This window comes from Chiloscyllium plagiosum, chromosome 26 (genome assembly GCF_004010195.1).
Source record: "Chiloscyllium plagiosum isolate BGI_BamShark_2017 chromosome 26, ASM401019v2, whole genome shotgun sequence".
Taxonomy (NCBI): Eukaryota; Metazoa; Chordata; class Chondrichthyes; order Orectolobiformes; family Hemiscylliidae; genus Chiloscyllium; species Chiloscyllium plagiosum.
Window position 1 is genome coordinate 2,322,839 of NC_057735.1, and position 14,415 is coordinate 2,337,253.

Below are 14,415 nucleotides of genomic sequence, written 5' to 3' on the forward strand. Positions count from 1 at the left end.
ATGTGATGAATTCTCCAGGAATACACTTATTGACAATTGTTCTCACAATCTTGTGAAATCTGAAGCTGAAAATGCAGTAATTTTCTAAAAGAAAAATCACATTCTCCAGCATGGATATCCATTTTGTTGCATAAGGGAATGATTCTGAAAGGATCAAAGCGTATACTCTATTGGGTCTGCCCATTCTAATAATATTACAGACAATCTGTAGGTGGAGACAAGGAGCTCTACTCAAGTATTGGAGGGAGCAGATGTATCTGTACCAATTCCATAAGTGTACTTATTGTTACCATGCAAGAAACCTTCTTGTTAAACAGTGCCTCTTCTGTAGATACCTTATGGTGGTATTTATCATCTGGCATTAATCATTATTCAGTCCATCATTAATGCAGAATAAAGGAGGGCTCAAACAACCATTATCCACTGCCAAACAGTGGTAGATATGGCAACATTACAAAGTACTGGCAATGATAATTTGGTAAAATACCACATTCATATCTGAGTTTTCTTTTCCCAATAAGTGGTTTTCCCTTATGGTTGTTCAGTGTAAGCACCTACCTTGTGAACAAAGACACCTTGGATTCAAATCTCAAGGTGATACTCTATTGACATAGGATTGAAAGATGATGGCTATTTTTGTAAAAATGTATCTAATAGTCACTAACATCCTTTAGGGGAGGAGATATGTCATTTCCTCTTGGTCTGACCAACACATGACACAACAGTTTGATCTCCTAACTTTTGTCTGAAATAGGAGGAGAAAGTGAGGTCTGCAGATGCTGGAGATCAGAGCTGAAAATGTGTTGCTGGAAAAGCGCAGCAGGTCAGGCAGCATCCAGGGAACAGGAGAATCGACGTTTCGAGCATAAGCCCTTCTTCCTGAAGAAGGGCTTATGCTCGAAACGTCGATTCTCCTGTTCCCTGGATGCTGCCTGACCTGCTGCGCTTTTCCAGCAACACATTTTCAGCTTTTGTCTGAAATAGCCAAGCAAGCCACTCAGTTCAATAGCAATTATCATCGGCACCAAATGCTGGTTTACCAGCAAGGCTCACATTCCATGAAAGAATAAAGAAAAAAAGTGGCTTAAGCCAATCCTTCTCAACATCCTTCTCCTTCTTGATTTAGCTTATTTCTGAAGAGTTGTTGGAAGAATGACAAGGAAAGGAAGAGCAGTTTGCATTCCTATAGTACTTTGTATGAACACTGAATATTCCTTTACAACCAATTTAGTATTTCTGAAAGGTAGTCACCTAAGTAATGTTGGAAATGTAAGACAAATTGCACACAATATGCTGAAAGTCAATGAATCTCCACAAACACTAATTAATTTATGACCATTTATTTGGTATCTTAATGTTCATTGAAGTTTAAATAGTGTTCAGGGAGAAATCCTTTCCCCTTCTTTAAATATAGTTACCTGAAAGTATAGATGTTTTCTTGGCTTAATGTCACAACCACAATACAGCATTTCTGGCAGTGTGGAACTCTTCATACAACAGTAAAGTGACAGCCCAGTGTATATCATTACATCTGGAGCAGGACTGGAACCTGTAACCTTATAAGACTCACAGATGGAATATGTTATTCCTGAACCAAATTCATAACCACTTAGACAGAAACAATGCACATAATAATTTCAAATTTCTCATTTAATCCAAGCAGTGTTACATAAAATAAATCTTTACCATGATTGCAGAAATTATTTTAACCAGGAAAGTGTGGCAGTTTTCCTATGCAGACTTGAAAAAAATTCATCAAAAAATATTTAAACAGCAAATTGAAAAGCTTTCTGTCTTTACTTACCTAACGTGTAGCTTCGTTGTTGAGTTGGAAAGTTGGAAACACAAAAGGAAGCAATTTAGACACATGTCCAAGCCTATTTGGAAAAGAGCTAACAGAATAATCCCACCCTCTAACACTTGGTCTTTATCTTTTTAAGTTCCAGCATTTCAAGGAGAAATCCAGAATTTTTTTTTTAAATGTGTTGAGGTTTCCTGTCTCCACAGTCCTTTCGGGAAGTTTATGTTGCACCTTGGGGCATTTTGTTTTAAAGGGGCTATGTAAATCTAAGTTGTTGTTGCTGGTATGTTTATGTTTGGTTTGCTTTGAGCAGGAAGGCGCTAGGACCTGGTACCACTGACTGCATGTCTCTGGGCTGCTGAGTGCTGTGCCCAGATCCGCAGCGTCTGCACATGGAGCCAGCGGCGGGACAGAGAAGCAGCTTCAGTACCACGGCCAGCGCCTGGAGAGTGCGACAGCTTCAGCATCACGGCCAGCGCCTGAACAGAGGGACAGCTTCAGCACCACGGCCAGCGACGGGACAAGGCGGCAGATTCAGCACCACGGCCAGCGACGGGACAAGGCGGCAGATTCAGCACCACGGCCAACGACAGCACCCGAGCCGCGTCAGGTTCCCTTTTCAACCGTATGCCTCCACATGCATTCCGTGCCTTTATCACCTCTTCCTTCGATCATAGAATTAACTGCAACGCCAGGCGAGGAGAAGGTGTAGCGAGCTAACATATTGCAAAAAAAGCCAGTTTTGCTTTCCCATGGAATTCAATAATTAACAAATTGACACTTAAATCTGCTGTCGACTGCAAACATTTCCTTACAACATTCTGCTCATTGCAAGTGTTATTTGCAATAATCGAGAGAAGTGGATCTCCAGGATAATGCTAGATCATACTGCCCAAGTGGATCAGAGGTAGAGTTTATTAATATGGGTTTCAGTATGCACTGTGAGTACAGGCTAATTATATAAATAAATAAATGGCCTGCACTATAAATAAACTTCAGCGTTCCCCCCAAGCCCAGCCACCTCTCTTCCCCATCCCCTTGGTGTGCATTCTTGGAAATTCTGTTTTGAAGTTTACTGAATACACGGATGAATACTCAATCTCTCATTTTGTTAGTTGTCTGGCTGTGCTATTCTGAGCTGGTTGAAAACATGTAATTGTCAGTGTATGTCTCTTAGGACTTCAACCTTACCAGGGTGCAGATGAGAACTCCAATGTTGAAAACTGTGCCGCGAAGCAGACATGGAGTATTGAATTTCTAGCAATTTTTGATGAAATTGTGGCTTCCTAAATTTTTGTTTCAAAGATGAGTGGGTTCGGTCATTTTCAGTTTCCCTAGTTACCATCCTGCCAAACCCAAATCAGAAGGTCCAAGTATAATTGATATGGCATTTGATCTTCCACTATGCTTAACCCAAGGTTGCTGATGAATTTAATTGAATACCAGCTTGATATGGATCTGAGGTACAAACATTGATATTTATCCATTTACTTGTTCATTGTCAAAATAATCTTGCTAAATTAGTGATTCCATTAAGGAAGCATTGGCAGATTATTTGATACTGGGCAACTGGGTCTGAATTTCTCCACGCTCACTTCATGCAGAATTTCCAGGCGTCAATAAGACTGGTTTTTGACGTTGATTCTTGGAGAACCAAGGCCAGTTGGGGGGCTTTCATCCTTCCTCTGTCTGTCCCTGCCCTGCCCTATGCCTCACTATACCCAGCAGAGATCAGTACAGACTGGTGCATTATTATATTATGTTTGTACCTACTTTGTGTTAAACAATCAATGGGGTGAGATTAAAAACATAGCAAACATAGACTTAGAGGTGCTGGTGTTGGACTGGGTTATAGTCCAACAAGTTTATTTGGAAGCACTAGCTTTTTTGGAGCACCACCTCCACAACCCCCTGATGAAGGAGCGACGCTCCGAAAGCTGGTGTTTCCAAATAAACCTGTTGGACTATAACCTGGTGTCGTGCGATTTTTAAATATGAACTAGAAGCTGGCGTAGGCCACTTGGCCCCTTGAGTTTATTCTATCATAATAAGTTTGTGGCTGATCTGGTCACTCCGCATTCTCATGAAGGTTCATTTACTGGAGCCTATGTGGAACTGTGGCTGACATTCAGAAGTTTGTCATTATGAATTGCCCAATAAATGCAATACCATCCAGAAATTCAAACATATCATCCACAAATTATTGTGTGTTACTGTCACATCTTTTAGTGATTAATGGTCACTTTCCAACACATATAGAGTTTTCACGGCAGGGATACAGTCTGTTACCTCAATATTTGGAAACAGGAGAAGCCCACTCAGTCCATCAAGTCTACTCTACCATTTAACTATATGATGGCTGATTTGTACCTCAATTGTGTTTTCACACTGTACTCCACATAAAAGTACTTTGAGTTGAAAAGTGTGGTGCTGGAAAAGCGCAGCAGGCCAGGGAGCATCTGCAGTCTTCACTTTCCCCATAAAAGTACTTTGATCCAATTGCAAAAACAAACCTGCATTTATATATCACCATTGGCAGGAATGTGATCAAACAAAATTTGATAGCAAGATACTGGAGGTATTTGAACATGTGATCAAAACCTTTATTGATGAGGTGGGTTTTAAGTAACATCTTAGAGAAGAACAAAAAGAGGGGGCATTTTAAGGAAAGAATTTCAGAGTTGAAGGCCACTAGCGGAACAATGAAAACTCAAAAACTAGTCTCTTTTGATCATCCACTAACTTTCATCTAAAAGATAATTGTAAATATTTCTTTTACTCTGGGCAACTAGAAACAGGCAATAAATGCCGACCTTGTCAGTGACGCCCACATCCTGAGAATGATTCTATTAAAAAAAATTCTTAGTGAGAGGCAGATGGGGGTGATCAAAATCACCACGGCAACCAAATAATTCAATTCACTGCACCAACTAGTTGACTGTAATTTGTTTTTATTTATAAATGAATATTGTTTAATGACATGTTGTATTTTATTTGGCTTTGGGTCAATAGCTGTGTCCAGAGCATTGTGAAAACATATCAATTTAGTTCTCATCATTGATACAGGCCTGATCATAGACTGAAAAACATAGATATGTAAACTATAACATGATTTCTCCAATTAAAACGAGTTTCTAATCTGAAGGGGGAGGAGGTGTGGTTGTTGGTTTGTTCTCTGCATCAATTTCAAAAATGTCTTAAACTTGAAAGTTTATACACAACTCTCTCTTCAAGATATTCATTTCCCTCTGCCATAAAACAGCAAGTTGGGCATTCATCCTCCCTTGGAAAGCCCGCTTAGCTGACTAATCCTTTCTGCCGTGTTTCTTGTCCTTACTTCTTCTGTTCTTCATTGTTTCTGTCATCATAATAAGCAGTTTCATCACTGTATACCTCATCCACCGCATGACCTGTCTGCTGCCATCTTGTATACACCACTTGCTCTTCTATATTCCACTCTCCACTTGTGTATTCTGCTGGCCTGCCTATCCACCTTCTGTTTGTTAATCCATTACTTACTTCAAACTGCATTTTAATTAACACAAACAAGTTATTGAAATCATTTCTGGGAAGCGTGGACAGGCAAAATGGAACTGTGAAAGATATAAGGAGGACAAAGTGAGAACACTGAACATAAATAGGCTGTATAATCTTTCAGTACTGCTAGGAATGATAAGTGGTGTGCCACAAGGATCTGTTTTCAGGCCACTGCTGTTTGTCATTTTTATAAATGATCTGGATGTGGCCATAGAATGATGGGTTAATAAATTTTCGGATGAGACTAAGGTAGGCAGAGTTGTGGATAGTAATGAAGGGTGTTATGGATTACAGGGAGACATAGAAAAGGTGCAGAGCTGAGCTGAGAAGTGGCAAAGAGAGGTTAATGCGGAAATGTGTGAGGTAGTTCACTTCAGAAGAAATAACAAGAATGCAGAGTACTGGGCTAATGGTAAAATTCTTGGCAGTGTAGATGAACAGAGAGATCTCAGTATCCAGGTGCATAAATCCCTGAAAGTTGCCACATAGGTTGATAGGGTTGTTAAGAAGGCGTATGGTGTGTTGGCATTTATTGGTAGGGGGATTGAATTTCAGAGCCACAAGATCATGCTTCAGCTGTACATGAAACTGATAAGGCCGCACCTGGAATATTGTGTGCAGTTCTGGTCACTGCATTATAGGAAGGATGTGGAAGCTTTGGGAAGGGTTCAAAGGAGATTTACCAGGAAGATGCCTGGTATGCCCCATCTACCCTTTCAAATCTTTTAATAATTTTAACCATTTTAATTCGATCACTTCTGAACCTTTGATACTCAAGGAAATACAGCTTAAAATTAAATACCTGCCATGATAACTGAATCCTTTTAGTCCCCTGATGATAATGGGTATAAATACTGAAAGGATGCAGAGAGAGTGGAAAGAGGGGTCAAAATACAAAAGAAGGCTGACAGAATGTTGAGAGAGAAAACATGGCGAGAAGCAAAGACTGAGAGAGGGAGGATGGAGACAGGGAGGTAGTGGAGATAATTTTCTCAGTATACATTACTGGAAAAGAATCATTCCTGTGGGGACCATGGGAGAATCAAGGCCATGATTAGGAAGATTAGTCCCAGTGCAGAGTGAAAACAAGAGTGCTCATGTGATTCACTCAGAGAGTGCGGAATAAGTGTGACAGTTTGTGCTGAAAGAAGAGATGAAGCGGTAATGAGACATCTTGTTTCGTGTTAGGGGGATGGCCAGGGTGGGGGTGAGTGGAATGGGGGCGGTGGGTCAGGTTTTATTTTCTGCACCTGAACACGATGAATTTCCAGCCAGATATTCATTCATAAGAATAAAAACAAAGAACTGCGGATGCTGTAAATCTGAAATAGAAGCAGAAAGTGCTGGAGAAACACAACAGGTCTGGCAATGTTTGTGAAGAAAAAACAGAGTTAATGTTTCAAGTCCAGTGACCACAGACAATGTCAGACCCGCTGAGTTTCTCGAGCACTTTGTTTCTGATTCATTCACAGGTGGCTAGTGGGTTTTTTTGGGGGGGGGGTGGGTGTCTGGAGATTGATAACAAACACTTGAAACAGAATAAAAAGCTTGTATTACTAGGACTAACTAATCTAAGCACAGTATGGAATGATGAAAACAGCAAAATAGATGCTTCATACTGCATCTATCACACCTCTGGATGCATACAGACAACAAAATCACTGTACTATTTTTAGGGATTGTTTGAATGTAAATTTTCAATTGGGTCAGCTGTGTAAGAAGTGAGACAGCTCGGAACTAGCTGCATTTGATAGAATTCAGCATTGTTTGGTTCAGGTGGTCCTAATCCTCAGGAAACAGTAACAGTGAGGCTGTAGGTGGCTTTCTCCTGGCTGCGGTCCTGAAGCAATGGAGCAAGTGAGGCATTTGATGAAAATAAAATATCCCACTGCATCACTCGAAGAGACATGAGAGAGTTCCCCTGAGTATACTGGCTAATGATCATCCAACATCACACATCACAAACACACGTTTGCAAGAACTCTCTGAGCACAAATTTCTGTTTGCAAGAACTCTCTGAGCACAAATTGGTAGCTGCATTTCCCTTCAGTCAATCAGTAACCACACTTCAAAAAGTATTTCATTGACATCTTTTTCTTCCTACAGTGTAGGGATGTGGAGATACTGTGCATCACAAAGAGTCAATTACTGTAATGACAAGCTGACTTTGTTGGATCTGCAAAATCTGTCTCTCTCCTATCCAAGAATTACCAGCTGAACCTGATTTTCTTTCAACTTGCTGTTGCTGCACTTTCTTGCATAGCTCCCAGACCCCACTGTTGGCTGTGCCTTCAGCTGACTGGTCTCTTATCTCTGGAACTTGTCCCTAAAATGTTCTACATCTGTCCTATTCTTTAAAATGATCCTAAAAACCAAGCTTTTTGCTTCATATCCTAGTGCCTTCTTTATGGGACTTGGTGTCATGTTTTGTCCAATAATTGCTCTTGTAAAATGCCTTAAAATGTTTGAGGTACTATGTATATGCAAATTATTATCTAAACTGGGTAAAGGAACATAGCGGGAGTTTACGAGAAATAAGAAGGGCAAGTTCAGAGGAACCAATGCCTGAGCTTTCATTGGTTAATGAAGAACTAATGTGATTGAAAAGAATTAGGTTTGTCCCCAGAAACAAAGGGCATGTAGAAGATACTTTTCTAAAATATTATCAGGACAAGTGGCTGTTGTGGTAGAGACTGTTACATAATTTACAAAGGATGTTGGGTACGTATTTCATGAAATTACTGATTTGTTACAGGGGAAGAGAAAAGATGTAATTTGATAAGGGGGAAAGACAATGAAATGGATAATTGCACAGAATTCACAGCTCTGCAATTAGCTGTTCGGCCCAAATGATTCATGTCAGGACCTCTGCCCCTCATAAATCTCCTCTCACTCTGCTTTATCTTACCTGATCAATGGATCTTTCTATTCCTTTCCCTTTCATGTGTTTGTACAGCTTCCCATTAAAGGTATCTATCCTACTATTCACCTCATCCACTCGCTGTTATAGTAAGCTCCACATTCTCACCCCTCACTGGGTAAAGAACTTTCACTTGAGTTCCATATTTATTAGGGACTGTCATATTTATGATGCCTGGTTTTGCTAGTAGAGAGTTCAGCAGAAGATTCTCACTGGAGCTGATGGATTGAATGAAATTATTGTCTGCTGTAAAGTCTGTAATTTTAAGACCTAAGCAGTATTAATAAATTATTATTAAATGCCTCATTTCTGATTAAGGGCTTATGCCCGAAACATCGATTCTCCTGCTCCTCGGATGCTGCCTGACTGGCTGTGGTTTTCCAGCATCACACGCTTGACTCTGATCTCCAGCATCTGCAGTCCTCACTTTCTCCTAATAAATTAGAGAGATGAGAAAGCTTGTGAAAAAGAGATTAGTTTCAACACTTAAGCTATAATTGGACATGGACCTATAAATAGGATGAGACATTTGAAAACACTGGTGAGACCTCAGCTGGAGTACAGCATCTCATTCAGTGCATCAGGTTAAGGTCTTGGGAGACTTTGGATGGAAATTCATCCTTAAAGTGGTGAAGATTAAAGAGCGATTTAACAGAGGTGTTCAAACTATGAAATCATTCGATTGAGTAAATAAAGAAATTAAATAAATTGTGTCTAACCAAATGTAATTGGAAGTGATTGTCTGTATTCAGTTTAGAAGAATGTGATGGGTTGGGGGGAGAAGTTGGGAGGGGATCTGATTGAAACTTACAGCGTACTGAGACATTTGGAGAGAGTGGATATGGAGACGATGTCACCACTAGTAGGAGAGACTAGAACCTGGGGTCACAGCCTCAGAGTGAAGAGACGACTCTTTAGAACTGAGATGAGCTGGATTTTTTTTAGCTAGAGATTGGTGTCTCTCTAGAACTCATTGCCTCAGAGGGCTTTGGTACTCTGTGGAATGTAAATAAGACTGGAATAGGTAGATTGTTGATTAGTAAGGGGATCAAGCATTATGAGGAGAAAGCAGGAGAATGGGGTTGAAAAACATATCAACTATCAATGAATGGTGGAGAGGACTTGGTGGGCTTAATGGCCTAATTCTGCTCTTGTATCTTAAGGTTACAGCAAATGGAGCAGAGGGAGTGATGAGGATGATTTTTCTTTTACATAGGGAGTTGTTGTGATCTGAAACGTGCTGCTGGAAGGGTGATGGCAGGGAATTAGATAAATAATTGAAAGGGAAATATTTGCAGGTTTATGGGTCAAGGACAGGAGGGAGTGAGTTAATTGTCTCCTTTTTTTCAAAGTTGGTTCAAATGGTCTCCTTCTGTTCTCCTTTATTCTGTGACATGGTGAGGAAAGGGTCATTATTTGTGGGTACAGCTATTCATCAGCTGGTGCTTATCAGAAAACCATAGAGAGCATGACCATGTTGTTTGGGGTCAATCAGTTCTGAAGAAGGGTCACTGGTCCCAAAATTCTGCTTTCGTTCTCCAGACCTGCTGAGTTTCTTCAGCAAATTCTGTTTTTGTTTCAGATTTCCAGCATCTGCAGTTCATTGTTTTATCTATCATTGGTCAATCAGTCTTATCTGCCTGAACAGGTTTTGGAGATCAACTCTGTGGTACATCCCAGCACCACAAAATTATTGAATCACATAATACACAAGCTCATCAAGTCTGTACACTACCTGAACTGCTGGAAATCTTAAGGAAAGAAGGAAAATAAGTGAAAAGTATAAAATAAACATTTTGTATTATAATGAAAATTACCTTCAAGGCAGTTGTAACTGTCATTGGTGAATGAAGATTATAGTCAGGTTTTGAACAATTGTTCGATAAAGTTAATGATTCACAAGCCCAATAGCAGACACTTACTCAAACTGATGTGAGTGAAGAGCTCAGAGAGCTTGCCAGCAGCTCGATGATCCTGTTATAAATCCACTGACTCTGTAGCTAGAGCTCAGCATGTTGAGTGATAGGGTGATAAGCAGACAGCCTTTTCACACCCAATGGATCACACCAGCATGTACAGGTGTTGTGTCTGCACAGAGTCATTCCGCATGAAAATTGTCTCTAAGTTCTGATGATATTCCTGCTAAGTTGTCTATTCTGTTGTGTAGTGCAGAAGGCTTATTCTGGGCTTGAGGCACCAGTGTGTGGAAGGGAAAAAAATGAATGTTAGGTTAATTGGAAATTACAGCACAGATGGAGGCCATTTGGTCCATCATGCCTGTGCTGGCTCTTAACAAACCTTATCAATAAGCCCCGTTTCCCTGTTCATTCCTGAAAAAAAAATCCCTTTCAAGTTTTTATCCAAATGTTTTTTTGGAAATTCCTATTAAACATGCTTCTACCATACTTTCAGGCAGTACATTCCAAATCAGAACAATCCACTCTCCTCACCTCCTTGCTGACTTTGTCAATTATCTTACATCTATGACTTCTGTTAACCAACTCTCCTTATTTTCTGTATCAAACTCTTTATGACTTTGTTCACTTCTGTTAAATCTTTGTTTGATATTATTAAGAAATTCATAGTTCAAAAGAGATTTACCAGAATGTTGCCGGGTATGGAAGGTTTGAGTTATAACAAAAGGTTGGATAGGCTGGGACATTTTTCATCAGAGCACAGGAGGTTGACAGGAGACCTTATTGAAGTTTATAAAATAATAAGGGTATAGATAGGGTTAATGGCAGTTGCTTTTTCCCTAGGAAGTGGGATTTTAAGACTAGTGGGCATATTTTTAAGGTGAGAGGAGAGACATTTAAAAGATTTGTGGGGCAAAGATTTATACAGAGAGTGGCTCGTGTGCAGAATAAGGAAATGTTGGATGCAAGCAGAGTTACACATTTAATTGACACTTATGTAAGTACATGAATAGAGATATCGGCCAGGAGCAAGTAGGTGGGACTAATTTAGTTTGGAATTATGTTAGGCAAGGACTGGTTGGACCCAAGGGTCTGTTTCAATGCTGTATGATTCTATGTCTCTAGAACTCTTTCTAGTCCTCGGAAAATAACCCCACCTTTTTCAGTTACTCCACATGGCTAAAATTAAAAACCAAAAGACCATAAGACACAGGAGCAGAATTAAGCAATTTGGCCCTTTATACTTGCTCCGTATGGCTGATATATTTCTCAACCCCATTTTCCTACCTTTGATCCCCTTACTAATCAAAAACTTATCTATCTCTGTCTTTAAAATACTCAATAACTTAGCCCCCACAGACTCCTAAGTTTCAGAAACTTTGTTCAATATTAGAGACTTCAAAAATGTATTAAATCTTGGGTCTATCCCATTGTGCACTTGGATGGTCTGAGATTTGCCACTGTTACACTGAGCACTCTATACCAGTTATTACTCCTCTGATATGACAATGTCTTGATTTATGTCGCCATTTCTTTTCTAGATTTCATTTTCATTCTATTGGCTTGGTCCTTACCATCTACATTTGTCACTCTTCCTACTCTTGCTTTCTCCTTTGAAAACTTTAATGCGAATGTCAAACTGACTACTGTGTGGAATAACATTGATGCATTTATGGGGAAAGTTTAAAATGATGCACATGAGTGAGAAAAGAATCAAAGATGAGATGGACGAGTTTGGGAGGAAACTTATATGGAGTGCAGATTTTCTTTATAACGGCATGGGATGTGGTTCTCATTGGCATGGCCAACATTTGTTGCCCATCCCTACTTGCCTTTGGACTGATACACTCACTAGGTCATTCCAGAGGGCAGCTAAGAGTAAACCACATGTACACAAATCAGGTGAGGATTGCAAATTTTCTTTTCTATAGATCATAAGTGAACCAGATAATTTGGATGTCCTTGGCCTGCACATCCAAGGTGAGATTTGAACCTATGTTTGCCAGTCGCTATGATTCCAGCTGATGTGATTACTGGACAATTCAGATCCCAGAATTAAATCTGACTTGGTAAATTGTACTTTGTTTTATTTTTAATTTAACAAAACTACCTTTCACTGAAACATAAGTGCACAAGGCTACAAATTTGGTTTCAACAATGAAATAAGTTTATTTCAAAAATGAAATCAAAATAAAATAAAACAAACATAAACTACCTTTTGAAATTTTGAAACCAAAAGAGAAAATGCTAGAAAATCTCAGCAGGTCTGGCAGCATCTGTAAGGAGAGAAAAGAGCTGATGTTTCGAGTCTAACTGACCCTTTGTCAAAGCTGAAAAAAAGGGAGGTATTTAGGGAGGTATTTATACTAGGCTGAGAGAAGGTGAGTCATAACTCCAGAAACAAAGGTAGCAATAAAGGGGTGATAATGACAGTGCATAGAGAGTTTTCATAGATTAGATTAGATTACATCACAGTATGGAAACAAGCCCTTCGGCCCAACAAGTCCACACCGACCTGCCGAAGCGCAACCCACCCAAAACCCTACATTTACCCCTTACCTAACACTATGGGCAATTTAGCATGGCCAATTAACCTGACCTACACATCTTTGGACTCTGGGAGGAAACCGGAGCACCCAGAGGAAACCCACGCAGACACAGGGAGAATGTGCAAACTCCACACAGTCAATCGCCTGAGGCAAAAAATTTTAAAAAATGAAATAGAATTATCTGAAGTTGTTGAATTCAGTGTTGAGACTGGCAGGCTGTAACGGGCCTAGTCGGAAGGTGAGATGCTGTTCCTTCAGTTTGCATTGAGCTTCACTGGAACATTGCAGCAGGCCAAGGACAGACATGTGGGAGTGGGAGCAGGATTGTGTGTTGAGTTTTATTTCATTTATCTTTTTTTATATATTGTTTTCACTGTTCTGTACCTATTATTTCTTGATTGTCTCTCTTTCTCTTTTGCATTTTGCCTCTGCTTCACCCATCCCTCACATATTTTGCCACATAGCACTGGCTTCAGCCTTGGTCCTATAATCTCTCTATGCACTGTCATTATCATCTCTTTATTGTTACCTTTGCTTCTGGAGCCAGGACTCACCTTCTCTCAGCCTCGTATAAATACCTCCCTATTTCTCCCTTTTTTTAGCTTTGACAAAGGGTCAGTTAGACTCGATATGTCAGCTCTTTTCTCTCCTTACAGATGCTGCCAGACCTGCTGAGATTTTCCAGCATTTTCACTTTTGGTTTCAGATTCCAGCATCCACAGTAATTTGCTTTTAAAATTTTGATTTGCTCATTCTCGGGATGTGGGCTTTGCGTCCAGGCCAGTATTTATTGCTCATCCCTAATTGCCCAGAGGGCAGTTAAAAATTAACCACATTATTCTGTAACTGGAGTCATATGTAGATCAGAAATTTTCTTCCCTAATGACATAAGTGAACATGATTGGTTTCTCACCAAAAATCAATAAAGGTTTCATGGTCATCATTAGATTGTCAATTCTGCATAGTTTATTTATTTGAAATTCAAGCATTTGCTGTGGTGGGATTTGAACCTGGGTCTCTGGAATAATAGCTTAGGGAGCAAGCCATTAGATCATCACCTCCCTATCTAAACATATCACAATTTGAAAACAGCACAACAAAATCCCATTTACTTCCTGATCTCTTAGCTTTCCAATTACTCAAACATCTATAGAAATTCCTTTCCTATCAAATCTGTAGTTTTGCTTGAACTACTCTTTTCAAGTTCTCAGCCTGTGAACTGTGAGGCCTTTACAGATGACACAAAGTTGAGTGGGAGGGTGAGCTGTGAGAATGATGCAGAGATGCTTCAGTGCGACTTGGATAAGCTGAGTATGTATGTGAATACATAGCAGATGAAGTATAATGTGGACAAATAAGAGGTTAATCATTTTGGTAGCAAAAACAGGAAATAGAATTATTATCTGAACGGCAGTAGATCGGGAAATGCAGAGAACATAGAACATAGAACATAGAACAATACAGCACAGAACAGGCCCTTCGGCCCACGATGTTGTGCCGAACTTCTAACCTAGATTAAGTACCCATCCATGTACCTATCCAAATGCCGCTTAAAGGTCGCCAATGATTCCGACTCTACCACTCCCACGGGCAGCGCATTCCAAACATTAACCACCCTCTGTGTGAAAACGTTGCCCCTTAGATCTTTTTTATATCTTTCCCCTCTCACCCTAAACCTATGCTCTCTAGTTC

At 39.9% G+C, this 14,415-nt stretch overlaps 1 protein-coding gene across 1 annotated transcript in view; it reads left to right on the forward strand.

Moving 5' to 3' along the window:
- Positions 1–2,625: 2,625 nt before the first annotated feature.
- gpr61 (G protein-coupled receptor 61) overlaps positions 2,626–14,415 on the forward strand; it is a 32,033-nt gene continuing 20,243 nt past the window's right edge. The window contains exon 1 of the mRNA XM_043716336.1: positions 2,626–2,708. The gene's annotated coding sequence lies outside the window, so the exon portion shown is untranslated. The remainder of the gene's footprint in view (positions 2,709–14,415) is intronic.